This window comes from Lathyrus oleraceus, chromosome 3 (genome assembly GCF_024323335.1).
Source record: "Lathyrus oleraceus cultivar Zhongwan6 chromosome 3, CAAS_Psat_ZW6_1.0, whole genome shotgun sequence".
NCBI classification, from domain to species: Eukaryota; Viridiplantae; Streptophyta; class Magnoliopsida; order Fabales; family Fabaceae; genus Lathyrus; species Lathyrus oleraceus.
The window spans coordinates 86,295,742-86,309,296 of NC_066581.1; the positions used below are offsets into that span (position 1 = coordinate 86,295,742).

At 37.7% G+C, this 13,555-nt stretch overlaps 1 non-coding gene across 1 annotated transcript; it reads left to right on the forward strand.

Moving 5' to 3' along the window:
• The first annotated feature begins 1,626 nt into the window (after positions 1-1,626).
• Positions 1,627-1,733, forward strand: LOC127133313 (small nucleolar RNA R71). Its single transcript, XR_007807298.1, has one exon. It is a non-coding gene; the product is annotated as a small nucleolar RNA R71 (small nucleolar RNA).
• The last annotated feature ends 11,822 nt before the right edge of the window (positions 1,734-13,555 follow it).

Genomic DNA, 13,555 nt, shown 5'->3' on the forward strand with positions numbered 1-13,555 from the left:
TGGGAAAGAATGAACTCAATTTTCTCTTCTCCTACTTCAAAAGTGAGTCGTCCTCATTTTACGTCTATGATGGCACCGGAGGTTGCTAAGAATGGTCTTCCCAATATAATGGGTGTAACTTCATCTTCTCTTATGTCCATAATTATAAAATCGGTTGGGATGTAGAATTGACCTATGCGTACGGGAACGTTTTCAAGAATTCCTACGGGATATCTAACGGAACGATCTGCTAATTGTACAGACATTTTAGTTGGTCTTAATTCTCCCATTTCCAGTTTCTTGCATATGGACAATGGCATAACACTGATACCGGCTCCTAAATCGCATAGAGCTTTGTCTATGACAAATTTTCCTATGTGACAGGGTATAGAGAAACTACCAGGATCTTTAAGTTTAGGAGGCATATTCTGGATTATAGCGCTACATTCAGCAGTGAGTGTAACTGTTTCGCTATCTTCAAGTTTCCTTTTATTAGAAAGAATTTCTTTTAAGAACTTAGCATATGAGGGCATCTGTGTAATAGCTTCTGTAAAAGGAATTGTGACGTTTAATTGTATCAGTAGGTCAACAAATTTTTTAAATTGGCCCGCGTCTTTGGTTTTAATAAGCCTTTGAGGATAAGGGATAGGTGGTTTATAAGGCGGTGGAGGTACATAAGGTTCTTTCTTTTCTACGGTTTCCTTATCACTCTCTTCCTTTTTCTTAGGTTTATTTTCTTCCTCAGTTGACTTTTTAGAGTTTTGGTCTTCAATTCTTGGATCAGATGGTCCTTCTACCTCTGTTTCACTTCTCAATATAATTGCATGAGCGTGGCTTTTCGGGTTAGGTTGGGGCTGTCCAGGAAATGTACCAGTTGGGGCAGCAGTAGGCGCTTGTTGTTGAGCTACTTGTGAGATTTGTGTTTCCAGCATTTTGTTATGGGTAGCCAGGGCATCTACTTTACTTGCTAGTTGTTTAATCTGTTCGTTAGTGTGTACATTCTGGTTTAAGAAATCTTTATTGGTTTGCTGTTGAGAAGCTATGAAGTGCTCCATCATGATTTCCAAGTTGGATTTCCTAGGAACGTTATTGTTAGATGTAGATGGGGTCTGCTTTTGATATCCAGGAGGTATAGCTGGGGCTTGACTGGGAGCTTGACCTGGTGCGTATAAAGCATTATTACTCTTATATGAAAAATTAGGATGGTTCTTCCAATTCGAGTTATAGGTATGCGAGTAGGGATTTCCTTGAGCATAGTTCACTTGCTCTGCTTGGATTCCTGTTAGGAGTTGACAATCTGTAGGAGTGTGACCTTGGATTCCACAGACTTCGCAATTTTGAGTTGCGGCAACCACGGTGGCTGGAGGTGATACATTTAAACTTTCAATTTTCTGGGCAAGAGCATCCACTTTTGCATTAACATGATCAAGGCTACTTATCTCGTACATGCCACTTTTCGTTTGAGGTTTTTATACCATTGTTCAGTCGCTTCCCCACTGATAATGATTTTGGTCCATGCTTTCGATAAGTTGATAAGCATCGGCGTAAGGTTTATCCATAAGCGCACCACCTGCGGCGGCGTCTATTGTTAACCTTGTGTTGTACAAGAGACCATTATAGAAGGTATGAATTACTAACCAGTCCTCTAAACCATGGTGTGGACAAAGTCTCATCATGTCTTTGTATCTTTCCCATGCTTCGAAAAGAGACTCGTTATCTTTCTGTTTAAATCCATTTATCTGGGCTCTTAACATAGCTGTTTTGCTTGGAGGAAAATATCGGGCAAGAAAGACTTTCTTCAACTCATTCCATGTGGTGACTGAGTTGGAAGGAAGAGACTAAAGCCATCTCCTAGCTTTATCTCTTAACGAGAAAGGAAAGAGACGAAGTCGAATTGCCTCTGAAGTGACACCATTAGCTTTAACAGTATGAGCGTATTGGACAAATACGGATAAATGAAGGTTTGGATCCTCGGTAGGATTTCCAGAGAATTGATTTTGTTGCACTGCTTGTAACAGCGAAGGTTTAAGTTCAAAGTTGTTTGCTTCGATTGCGGGTCGAGTAATACTCGAATGCGGCTCATCTTGCGATGGAGCGGCGTAATCTCGAAGAGCACGAGCTGGTTCTGCCATCTCGGGTATCGGCGAAGGAAGAAGATTTTTGAGATCACGAATTTCGATTGGAGGAAGATTGTTTGTAGCACGATACTCTCGAATTCGTCGTAAGACTCGGAGATATCGTTCAACGTCGTTGATTCGTAAGTAGTACGGTTCGCCTTGTGAGCGAGTATGTGGCATACAAATCAACAAAAGACAAGAAAAAAAAATAAAAATTGCCTTAGTCTCTACAGCGTAACAGAAGAGTTACGATATCGACTAAATAAAAGTTCCCGGCAACGGCGCCAAAAACTTGATCGCGACTTTATGAGTCTATTGGGGTATTAACTGCAAGTGCACAGTCTTATCGCGTAGTTTTAAAAGATATCGATCCCACAGGGACTTATGAATCGATATACCGTTTTTCTAAGGTTACTTCGTAAAGCTAAGGCGGATGATACTTTGATGATTAGGGGGAAAAGTAAAACTAAAATAAGATCTAGATTAAATATCAAATAAGCGGATATCGGTATGCAGTTCGTCGTAATTAGGGAATCAAATCTTCGTTGGTTTCTTAACTTTAAAATAAATCTTTTCAGTAGACACTATTGATTAAAGGTCTTTTCTCAAACTCTCGCTCTGTTGAATAGACTATGACTTTATATTAACGTGCGCTCTCACTATTTAGTTAAGTCCAAAATCACTTTTTGAAAACAATAGAATCTGTAGAAACTCTTTTCAAGAAAATGCTAACCATTTAAACACCCTCGTCTCAAACTCTCGCTCTAATGACTTAGATTATATGATTAAACTTAAATGCTTAACTCTCGTCCTCACATTTAACCTTTAAAAATACTTTTTGAAAATGATTAGAATTTAATTAACTCTAAAAATTGCTTTTGCCCTGATTTAAAATTAATGTCCAATTTACACTGTCCAGTTAAAAGCTCAAACTGTCGTTCTATTGATTTTAACTTTTTTATGCTTTTTACTCTCGTACAAAAACTTTGGTGTTAACTCTGTAAATTGAGACCATAAAAAGAGTGATTATATTTTTAAATAAATTTAAACCAACTTAGTTTTGATTCCTTCATTCCGCTTACTTTACATACCGATATCTGAGTTTATTTAGCCGGACATGCTAAACAAGCCTAAATAATAATTATGCTTACATACACTATATCAGACAGACAATATAAATAAATAGCAGTGCAGAGCATATATAAATTAAAACAATAAAATTAAAGAACCTGTAAAATTAATAGAAATCTTGATTATTCCTAGCTTCGATGCTTGAACACTCCATCACAGACCGGTTGGATTTGTTCTTGCAATCTTCGATCGTACAGGAAAATAAAAACGAAGGAATAAAATACTATGATCTAACGTAAGGTTAGATCCAGTAAAAGATACACAATAGTTTCCGGTGTAGAAACTATTGTGTGAAAAATTAATTGAATGCTTTGAAAATTGATGGAAAAGAAAAGGAAATAAAAATTGCTAGGAAAGTAGAGTGTTGAAAAATTAAAAAGCAGTAAAAATAATGCACGGTGCCGAAAACTGGAAAATTGAGTGTCCCCCGTAGGGTTCCACAATTGGTCCTATTTATACCAATCCATTTTGTAACCGTTTCCCAAAAGTTCCTTCAGTAGGTAAACTTCACGTTTCAACGAGTCAAGCGGAAGAATAGGCTGAACGTGCCTCTGTTACGCGTCAAAGCCAAAAATATAGGAATGGGGTGTGACGCTCATCACACCATGTGTTACGCTCGTAACACTTAGCAGGGGGCGTGACGCTCGTCACACCTTGTGTGGCGGTCGTCACAGCTTCACAGCTTCTAATTGGCAGTTTTGGGTTGGGCTTTAGTCGATTGCTTCTCATCCTATTTTTGCACCTCATTTTCTTCCTTTTTCACGTATGCTTCAAATAGTGTTACCTGAAATAAATAGAAGGAAAATACCAAGTAATATCAAATAATATGAAATAAATCGAATCAAATAATAATATAATTTAATTAAATCAAGTCCAAAAATGTGATATTATTTCATGTTATCAAACTCCCCCATACTTAGACTTTTGCTTGTCCTCAAGCAAGATACAATATAGAAATCGTTTTAAAATATTAGCCAGATGAAATTTATAAACACACATCAATTCGTGCTAGGTTGCAAGTAAATCTCGTTCAGAAATGACCTGAGCTTAATCTTAACATCAACAACTACCGTTACAACCTCAGATAACCCCACCTTATGCAAACCAGTTCGAGTCACGCTATTATAGCCAGCCTAGTTCTTTTACTCTTATTTCACCCGTTTTCATTCTAGCGAAATCACATTAAGCCCTTTATCTTTTCGCGCACATAGTGGAGTAACCGGTTAGCGATTGTGATTCCCTTTTTAGCTTGAAGTTCTGGTACATAAGTTGGATGACTTCGTTATTTAGTCCATTGCAAATTGCGGGGGATCGGACCGTAGTCCGCCCTACCAAGTTCAGCACCAGGAACCGCTGAACCAACTCACAATGGATCGTTCATACAATGTTTTTGTAGGGTCCGCCAACTTTGGATTAAATGATCGGGTAAGGATCACCTAACTTAATTAGTGCATTTCCTGATTTTTTTCTTTCTAATATATTGTCTTGGGAATTATTCACTTATATTCATCGGCTCTCCATGTAGTTTGCTATTAGGATGGTGCCGACTTCTCGTATAAACTACTCGGGGTTACTATAAAACTAAAAGTTCAAGGGATTGGTATAATAGCTACTTAGCCTGATCTAACAGGTTGAGGTTTGTTTAGAGCGTTGGGACGGTAATAATTTTTGTCTTAATTTTACTCAAGTTTGATAAAATAAGCAACCTTTATACTTCAATCAGACGAGAAAACCTTTGACTTGCTTCTCAGTTTTAGACGCAAGCATCTCTTGTATTACTTTGACCTTGGCAGGATCAACTTCAATACCCTTCTCGCTGACAATGAATCCCAACAAATTACCAGAGCAAACACTAAAAGTACATTTATTGGGATTCAAGCGGAGTTTATACTTCCTCAAACGCTGGAATAACTTCAACAAATGCTCAACATGCTCTTCTTCATCACTTGAATTAACAATCATATCATCAACATAAACTTCAATCTATTTATGCATCATGTCATGAAAAATAGTGGTCATAGCTCTCTGGTACGTTGTACCAGCATTCTTTAAACCGAAGGGCATCACTCAATAACAGAATGTTCCCCAAGGTTTAATGAATGTGGTCTTCTCCATATCTTCAGGTGCCATTTTGATTTGATTATAAATGGAAAATTCATCCATAAATGAAAAGACTTTGAATTTTGATGTATTGTCTACCAACATATCAATTTGTGGCAGAGGAAAATCATCTTTTGGACTGGTTTTATTGAAATCTCTATAATCAACACACATACAGAATTTTCCATCATTCTTAGGAACATGCATAATATCGGCCACCCATTACGGATATTCGGAGGTAATAAGAAAAGCAACATCAATATGTTTCTGCACTTCTTCTTTGATTTTCACTTCCATGTCAGGATGAGTCATTCTCAACTTCTACTTGACTGGCGGGCATTCTGGCTTCAATGGCAATCTATGCTCCACAATCTCAAAATCCAAACCAGACATGTCTTGATAGGGCCAAGCAAACACGTCAGAATATTCTCGGAGAAGGTCAACCAACCCATTCTTAGCTTCTGGACACAATTGAGATCCAATCTTGACTTCCTTCACATCATCATCGGAACCCATGTTGACTAATTCAATTTTCTCTTCAAATGGTTAAATGGTTTTTTCCTCGTGCTCAAGCAAACAGGATAACTCATCAGATACTTCTTCATTATCATTCTCTTCCTCATCTTCAAACACAGGGAAATTAAAGTTTGGAGAGGGAGTATGATCATTATATTCAATGGGTTTGAGAACCAACCTGCATAGTGATTTGATGTTTTGATTTTTGAGAAGTGGAGTGCAAAAAAATATTATGCAGATGGAAGATTATTATTTATTTATGTTTTTTGTGATTACCATTTTTTAGAAAAAACAAAAAGTAAAAACATACATCAATGATGTGGATGAATAAAATTGTATTTTATTGATGATAACAAGAAAATGCCCAACAATGTTTCACTTTTCCCTTAGGCATAGGAGAAGGATTTTTCTTAAAATAACAAAGCAACAAATTACTTCGAGTGGTGCATAACAATAGGAACATCAACAGCAACCCAATTGTTGCATGTTTGGTCGTGCGTTACAAAGTTGGCGTAAGCCTCATCTTCATCACCATTGTCTTCAATAATGGAAGTTGAGTGTTGATCATCCTTGTGAATGAACCTTCCACTGTGGAAAACTTCTTGCATAGCCTTGACATTAGCGTTGAATGACCCTTGCTGAAATCCTAGCCCTGCTCTATTATTGTTTTCAACGACTTTCACAACGCGACCCATCTGTCAGCGCTACCAATCTAAACAATCTCATTTGCATCCTTCAAAGAAGACATGGGTGCCCCAGTCTTCTTCAACTCATCAGCACTGGACAAAGCTTGGAATGACGTTCCAACTTCCTCCTCAGCATCAACATAAGTAAAGGATTACAAATGGCTCACTAACAATGCCTTCTCTCCATCCATGATGACAAGCTTGCCGTTCTTCACAAATTTCAACTTTTGGTGCAAAGTAGACGTCACAACGCCAACTTCATGGATCCAAGACCTTCCCAATAAAAACTATAGGTCGGGTGAATATCCATTACCTCAAAAGTAATTTGGAAATCACTCAGACCTATCTTAATTGGAAGGTTCACTTCTCCAATAACGGTTTTCCGAGAACCATCAAACGGTTTAACAATCATGCCATTATACCTCATTAGGGCGCCTTGATAGGAAATTCTTGCTAGGGCTGACTTCGGAAACACATTCAATGATGATCAAGTATCAACCAACACATTGGACAAAGTGTCCTCCTTACAGTTCATTGAAATGTGAGGCGCCAAATTATGATTCCTACCTTCCTCGGGAAGTTCTTCATCACAAAAGCTCAGATTATTACAAGAGGTAATGTTGGAAACAATATGGTCAAACTGATCCACAGTCACATCATGTTCCACATAAGCTTGTTCCAATACCCTCTACAAGGCTTCTCTGTGTGCCTCTGAATTCATCAACAATGACAACACATAAATCTTTGATGGCGTTTGGAGCAACTTCTCCACAATGTTGAATTCACTTCTCTTGATCAGGTGTAATACCTCATCATCATTAGCCTTCAACTTGTTGGATTCACCAGACTGACACATTGAAGCACTAACCGAATTAACTACAGGAATCTATGCCTTCTTACCTACTGACACATCTTCCACAATCTTAGGAAAAACTGGACTGAACACACGACCACTACGGGTCACCTTCATTACATCCGCAATATTCACCACTGAATCTGCAACTAGGAGAGGAACCTCTTGATCCTTTTCATTCATGGTGGCATGATACTGGTATGACACACCTTTATCGGATGCATATGGGATAAGACCCGCTAACCGTATAACTAACGACGATACTGATCTGTTGACATTATTGTTGTTGTTGCTATCGAATTGAATAACTACCCACTCAGGGGTCTTGAACACTGGCACGATGACGTTCACATCATCTCCCATATCCCTTGACTGTTGCACCTGGATAACATTCTCATCCATCAACTTTTGAATATCTCTCTTGACAATTATACACCCACGGGGATTCACACTGCAAATGACACAACCATCATGGTCATGTTCATAATCACTAATCAAACACAGAGTTCTATGAATCTCCACCAAAGACCTACGAATATGATGTACATCCAAAACTCTGAAATTCCCTGGACAGTCGTCCACCATGTTTACAGAAGTGTTACCATGAGCAGGCAACGAGTTGGCTTTCACATTCAGCGCTTTGTCCTTAAAGGAAACCATACCACTCTTAACAAGATTTTGAACTTCATACTTTAGAGGGTAATGTTTTTCAATGTCATGGCCAGGGGCTCCCTGGTGAAAAGCACAGTGTAAGTCCAGTTTGAACCACCATGGTAGTGGCTCAGGAATTAGAGGAAGGTTCCTTGGTTGGATAAGATTCTTAATGACCAAAGACGGGTACAACTCTGCATATGTCATAGGAATAGGGTCAAAAGAGACCTTCTTCCTCTAAAATTTTTGATGATGATTGTTGTTGTTGTTGGTACGTTGTTGCGGTTGTTGTTGATGTTATTGTTGCTGAATAGGAACTGATTGATTTGTTGAGTTATTGGTAAAAAAATGGAATTACTGATGAGACTTGGTGTTTGTGTTGACGTTGTAAGACCCCAATTTTGGGCCCTAAGATCCCTCATGGCCCATATCACATCATATCATGGCCTCAAGGATCACTGCATGCCCTAGTTTCCCTCCTAGTGGGTAGGTTGCCTTGTGGGTTGTTTCTTGATCACCAAGCATATTTTGCATTTGTATATCTTTGCCTTTCATATGTTTATCATTCAAAAAGTACAAAAATATTGTCAGTCTAACCTTGTTGCTTGCAGTTGAAGCAATCATCAGCAATTAGGTCAAAGACAGTCAAAGACAGTCAAAGTCAGTCAAAGCAATGGATGGTGGCCATTCTTGCAGAATTTGGGCACCATGACCCATAATCAAGAGTTCATACAACTTGGGACATCATTTGAAGTCAAGTTCTCAAGGAATTAGGGTTTGGAATTCATCAGAAATGCTTCAATCATCCAAAACCCTAGAAAAGTCAACTGAAAGTCAAACTTGGTCAACTGTGGATTTAATCAGTGATTTGATGAATAGAATTGATTTGAAGGAGCTCATTCATGTCTATATAAGCCTCATATATCATGCCAAACCTCATCATGGAAGAAAATCCAGTCAAATCAGAAATTTCCCAAAATAGAAAGTGGACCTGTAATTTCAACTGCCAAAAATGGAAACTTCTTGATCCTCAACTTACATCATGATACAAGCTTCAAATGAATTTTTGCCCAACATGAAAGTTGAAGATCTTGTTCTCCCATTTTCAAAAAGTCCAAGAACTCTCAAATCCCATGTATGGTTGTCAAGATATGATCAATTCATTTTCAAAAATTTGTGAACTTCAACAAGCCATATCTCATGAACCATAAGGCCAAATTTGGTGGGGTTTTTTCCTACAAACCACATTTCATCCCCTCTTTCCAAAAATATAAATTTCATGAACCAAAACCTTGCCAATCAAAATGGCATTTTTTGACTTGTTCCATTTAAAATTCAAGTTTGACCAAAAATTGACTTTTCAAATTAAAGGTTTTTTACACAATTGGCCAATTGGGAATTGTTTGGAAGGCTATTTGCAACATGTTCCAAGTCCAAATTCATGCTCATGCTATTATCATACTACCATTTTGGCCAAAGGTGCAAACTTGGTAATTTTTGCAAATGGCTTCATAAGTAAAAACAATGTTTAGCATTTCATGAACAGACACAAAACAGCAGAAATAAGGGTCATTGGCAGCCTGTGTTGAAGCCCAAATTCGTGTACAATACCACACCTCCATATCCACTTGTGCAAGGTTAGCAAAAATGCAAATTGGTTTCTTTAAGTTAAGCAAGTTTAGCATGTCATTAAGTGATGCTAAACAGTGGTATATAAGTGAATTTTCTGCACAAACCAACCCTAGACAGCCTCCATTCATACAGAAAACTCATCTGCTCTCCAAATTTCTCACTTCTTGATTTGGAACTGTCGCTTAATTTTCTCAAAGAAATCGAGCTGGCTTTGTTTGCTACATTATATACCATCATTTTGGGGTTCATTGCAAGCCTAATTTCATGACTGTAAAGCCGTCTCCACTCTGTTTTCATTAAAGCTCAGCCATGGCAGAAGTTGTCTCAAGCTAGCTCGTGCATTCTTGAGTTGAAATAGCTTCATCATCCATCATTGCAAAGCCAAGAGAACATCTGTTTCGAGCTATATCATCAAAGGAACCACTGCATCTCATTTTTCTTCAAAAACAAGTAAGGTTTCGACCAACTCTTTTCTCAAATTTTTGCTATGCCATGTGTAGTCCTCGACTTGCTGATTCTAATGAACTATAGTTTGCTTGAAATGATTGAATATTGCATGAAATATCTGGAAATGAAGTTGTGTGTTCATTGTTGATTGTACTCGATGCATGCTGTTCAGCGTGTTTCAATGTATTTGGCTTATGGATTTGTGATGTTTATGCCTTGCTGATTCTGTTGGTATACTCGATTCATGTTTCTGGGCGATTTCATTTTCCATGATTCTTGGAGAAGATGAACACATGCGTATTACTGTTGAAAACCCTAGAATTTCCAGAAACCTGGGTTTTGGCTGCGTTTTGTTCACTGTTTCATTGAGTGACCAATCATAACATTTCACGTGTCCCCATCAAAACGTTGCGTTTGGTTAAGTGATGCGCTTAATTACCACTTTGCCATCCGGTCAACTTAGTTGACCACCATTTCATGTTATGTTGCTCATGTTCATTCCAAATTGTTACGCAACTTTGAAAATTCATAACATCTTCATTATTGATCCAAAAATCATGGGATTTTTTGCATTATGACCACATGAATGTCTATTATTTAATCATGATTTTTGCTGAATTTTTGGTTGGCTGGATTTTAAATGCTATTAGTTTCCTTAACATGTATGCCTAATTGATACCTTTTGCCAAAACCCTTGTGAAATGATGAGGATGTATCCAATGCCCCTGAAATTTTTTGTGGTTAATCTACACTCATTCATCTTCATTTTGATGTAAAGTTTGTGCATTTATCATTTGTGGTGTGTGAGATATGACTTTCTGAAGTAAGGTGTGACAATTTGTGTCACACCAATGATATGCAAGTTCATGATTTTTGTTCACATGCTTCCTGGCCTCCAAATAATCTGAAATTTTGCATCAGCCATCTCTTATATGTCTAGTTTGTGTATGAATTTTCTTGGAATTAATTGTGCCATTTCCTAATTGTTTGTGAATTTTCTCCCCTGCCTAGTCAATTGTTGACTTTATGTGATACATGTTGCCAAATCCTTTGGGAAATTCTCATGCCTTATTATATGATCATGAAATTTCACATGTGCATACTAGACATCTTGAGCTTTGCATTGGTGTTAATCCCATCCATTTCTCATCTGTTTTCATTTTGTTATAATTTTTTGAAGTTGACCCATGTTTGTTGACCTTCTTTGTGCACACTTGAAATTGTGTTGACTTCTTGATTTTAATTGACCATCTTCCCATGATCCAGTTGAGCTGAAATTTTGTATGAATGTCATGTTATGGATTGTGGTTGACCCTGATTTATTTGATAATTTTTGGAAATGTTTGTGGTTGGTTTTGAGATAAGTCTTTCTGTTGACTTCTTTGAACATGTTTAATTTGTGCTTTGACTTCATGATTTTCATTGACTGCCTTACACATGTCCAATTGTGATGAAATTTTACATGTTTACCATGCTATGTGTTAGGATTGGCTATGATTTATTTGCTGATTTTTAAAAATGTTTGAGTTGACTTTTGATGTAAGTCTTGCTGTTGACTCCTATGTGCTTCCATTTGCCATGCCTTGCCTTCTTTTGTTTATGAAATGACAATGATGCATGATTTGATTGTGAATCCAATTGAGATAGCTTCTTAAATGTTTGAACTTGACTTTGGTTGACTTTCCTTTGCTGTTTTGACTTTCTCATTTGTTTTTGACCCTAGGCTAGTCCTAGTGGTCTTTTGAGCTTACAATTGAGTTAATGTTTCAGGTTAAGCACTAATGCCTCAAAGATCATTCAAATTGGATTGAGTTTGATTATATATCGTGTGCTAACCTTTGTTTTGTAGGTTGACTCATGTGACTTGAGTCTTGTGCTATGCACCTTGGTCCCTCTATGTGGACTGTTTATCCATTCCTTTTGATTTAAACTGTTGAACTGTTTACTAATTGGTTTGACTTTTTCAGGTACTTTAGTTGCTTAAGTTCTTTGAACTTGCTTTGCTTTGCTATTTAGCAATTGCTTTTGAGGTATAATTACTTCTTCTTCATGTAGTCTGGAGACCCGGCTTGTTATTTGGCCGGGCAAATTGTTTGAAGTCCTCCTTAAGAGGCAATGCTTGTGTGTGTTTAAAATTGTCCCAAGCAGGAAAAGTCCTTCAAGTAAGGCAATTGGTGGATATAAGGGATAAGTAGCCTATCCCCCACTATTCAGTGAGTCTTCTCCTTGCTCCCATTACATGGTTGAAGCATTGAGATAAAAACCCAAGATCTATCGAGTCAATAATGGGGAGAGAGTTCCATCTTTCTGAACTCCCCCACATTCTATTACTAGATGCTCTCCCTGATTAGGGATAGAAGCAATGAGGCACACCCCTCATCTCCTCTCCATCTGCTTCACCTTAGCCTCTCAATGGCAAGGTTAAGAGCAACTTTTTACCCTATTCCAGTTGGCCTTAGTGCCTAACCCTCTTGTATGAGCCCCCTTTGCTTGGCTATAGAGTGTGCTGTTTGATATTCATTGATTGATTGATTGCTTCATATGCACATGTTTGCTTGTATGTTATGCATTTATCATCATCAATTGCCATTAATGCATGATCATCTCATTTGTCTTTGTGATGCTATCATTGTTGTTTACCCATTGAGGACAATTGTAAGTCCATTTCTTTGGCATTTGTTCCTATGATATGGAAGGATAGAGTGTAAGACCTCATTGGTCACTCATATCTTCTGTTGCTTGGTTTGATTGTGTGAGGATGCAGTTATAAGTCCCTGTAAGTTGGCATCTGCTTTCCTGTGATCATAATTTGATCTGTTTGATTTGTATGTGAGGTTGCAATTATAAGTCCCTGTAAGTTGGCATTTGCTTTCCTGTGAACATATGTTGCTTTTGTTCTTGTATGTGAGGATCCATTGTAAGTCCCTGTAATGTGGCATTGGATTTCCTAGGACCATACTGTGGAGTTAACCTAAGTCCAGATAGATTGGCAGTTGACTTCCATTTCTCATCTTTGTTTTCTTTTGAGGAGATTAGTGTAAGACCATCGAGTGGCTTCTGATATCCTGTTCTGTTTTAGGAGACTGGTGTAAATCCATCTATTGGTATCCGGTATCCGCCTTTTATTTCTTTGTTTGAGGAGATTAGTGTAAGACCATTGAGTGGCATCTGATATCCAGTTTTATTTTAGGAGATTGGTATAAGCCCAGTGATTGGCATCCGATATCCGCCTTTCTTTCTTGTTTGTTTGTTATTATCCATTGCTTATTCCAAAGGACGCACTTGAATCATCTCCTATATGATTTCAAGAGGTGAACCTTCTAAGAAGTTTTACTTTCCATATTCATCCATTCATTCATTATGTCCTGAACCTTTTCACACTTTACTTTTCAAACTTGACATAAGTGTTGTGCAAACATTTTCATGTTTTCTAACTAAAAAAC